Below are 2,619 nucleotides of genomic sequence, written 5' to 3'. Positions count from 1 at the left end.
TTTCCTTAATACTCAGATCGTCACTCTACAAGTCCAAGGAAACAAAGAGATGTGACATTATTTTAAGAATATTTACATTTTTGTGAAAGTTGATGTTTACAGTCAGGCATAAATCCATTTAGATGGTGAAAATGAACGCTGACCATATGTGGGTTACCATTAATGGAGGCGTGCTTATGAAGCCGTTCAGGCTGCAACACGTAAGCCTCTGTTCAACCAATGAGAAATTTAGAGAGGCGGTCCGATTGTGCTTTCGGAAATCCAGCCCTGCGTCTCAGTGTTCATACTTATACTACGCCCTTATGTACTCTTTTGGTGAAGAAAAAGTACACACTTTTGAGTGTGTAGTAGAAGAGCAGGCAAGCTTTGGGACATACCATCACATCACACAATTGCGTCTTTGAAGGAGTGCTCTGTCGCACCTGTTACACGCACCCTGTCACTAAACTGGCCTGTCAATCATCTCGCCACAGTTAACATCCTCCACATTTCATTTAGCTTCCTACTGTACTTAAAAAAAAAAAAAAGTAGCTCATTATTCTGCCAGTCGCGGTCTTTAATGCGGAGAACTGATGTATTTATAGATGTATATAAAAGCTCACATTGCTTTTGCAGAATAAGTATAACACTGATAACAATAAATAAATATTTTTTACCGCGGGGTATTCCAGAAAGCAGGTTATGTGACATACCCGGGTATGTTTGAGAGTAAGTAAGTGGATAACCTCAACTTTCGGTTCCAAAAACGGAGGTAACTTTCAGAGTATGTTAGTATAGAAACTCACTCTCTGAACTTAACCTTCTCCGGAGCAGGTTATGTTAGTCCACTTCAGCGTTAGTTCACTTCAGGCAGATAGCGTGCAACATTATATAATATTACAATATGTAATATAGCCTATTATATATATATATATATATATATATATATATATATATATATATATATATACATTTGAATATATATATTTGATATGTTAATGAGGAAGCGCTAATATAAGTAATAAATAAGGTGATATATTATTCTAATATGATTATTTCTTTTATTGGCATATATAAGAGTTATCTGTATAAATTATAAAACACTATGAAAAGGTAATGTTTAACAGTATACGGTAGGTGGCGCTGTCACAAAAAAACTAGGGTCCTAGAACTGCGGTCCTAGAACTGTGGTCCTGAAACTGCAGCATCCGGTTGTGCAGGAATACCCAGGCGGCAAGGAAGTCGACCGGAAGTTGAAGTCGGCCAGGTGCCGCCATCTTGTAGCAGAACTTCACTTGCGTTAGCATTCCCATTGACTCCCATTCATTTTGGCGTCACTTTGACAGCGAATAACTTTACATCTGAGGCATTTAAAGACTCTGTTTGTCCATTATTTATTTCTAAAGATACACAACAATGTATAAAGGGCTCCATTACCTTCTATGTTACATTATGGCCCCATAGAAAAAGTTTTTTGTAAAAATAGGCTAACGATTGCGTCATAACCACTCGACTCTCTGTCGCATTACCGTACAGACAGGAGGAGAAGCTCGCAGGCAATTAACTTAATATGGCGTACTGGCGTTACATTTTAAAATACTATACAAAATAATTAATCAGAATACTTACTCCTGCTCACTCACGCCAAAGAACTCACCGCTCAAGCTCGCCGTCTCTGCAAGATTAACGATGGCAGTTTGCACGCACAGCTACTAGAAGATTTACATCTGTCAGACAGGTTGCTGACGTCATCAAGCTTCGTTTGAGTCTGCGCGTCAGAAACGGAAGTGCTAAAAAACGCTAAAAATGGGCTTCACTTGTCTCAGTTGAGTTCCAATGGGGTCGCTGTGTCCATTTCTTTTACTGTCTATGGCAGGGATTCCCAAAGAGCTGCCACCAGGGGGTGCGCGAGAGGAAAAATGTAATGGCGGTCTGTTTTTTTTTAAGTGGGATTTTTCCATACAATAAAAAACATGAACAGTAAACATTTCCTTTGTAATCGCTTTTATTTTAAATAAAAAACTATAATTTATTAGTTTTCGATGGAAACGTAGAAGACATATGCTGTCTTCTACGCACTGTTCTTCTTTTATGTACTGCAGGCTAGGCTATATGCGTGCCAACTCGTTTCATTTATTCCATAATATATATTATAAATATGCTTAACTGGCTGAAATCAGGGAAACTGTCAAGTGGGACATCTTATGATAAATTGTTAGTCAGGAGGAGAGGGGCTAAGAGAGAGTGAGGATTTGGAGGCAACAAAGACGAGAATAGAGAAAGAAAAAATCTCGAGGAAATCTTCTCGCTGCAGGCTGAGTTACTTTTGCGCTGCACTTGAAAAGTTCCATATGCATACTCTTTTATTTTATGTTTGAGCCTATATGCTCTTTGCAACTTAATTATGTTGTGGATCGTGTGTAGGCAAATTGTATTGTCGCACTTGAAAAGCTTCAGAGTGAAAGTGAAAAAAGCCAGGAATAAAAACATTCTTACTTTGGCAATTGTGGCTTTATTTGAGAAATTGCTAAAGTGCAACGAACAACGTGCCCAAAATATAAGCTATTGAGGAACACATACTTATGCTCTACAACTTGTGCTTCAACTTGTCTGCCAGTGCAACAAGAAGATGCATATTAT

This window comes from Carassius auratus, unplaced genomic scaffold (genome assembly GCF_003368295.1).
Source record: "Carassius auratus strain Wakin unplaced genomic scaffold, ASM336829v1 scaf_tig00038466, whole genome shotgun sequence".
Taxonomy (NCBI): domain Eukaryota; kingdom Metazoa; phylum Chordata; class Actinopteri; order Cypriniformes; family Cyprinidae; genus Carassius; species Carassius auratus.
Note: the sequence above shows the minus strand (reverse complement) of the source record.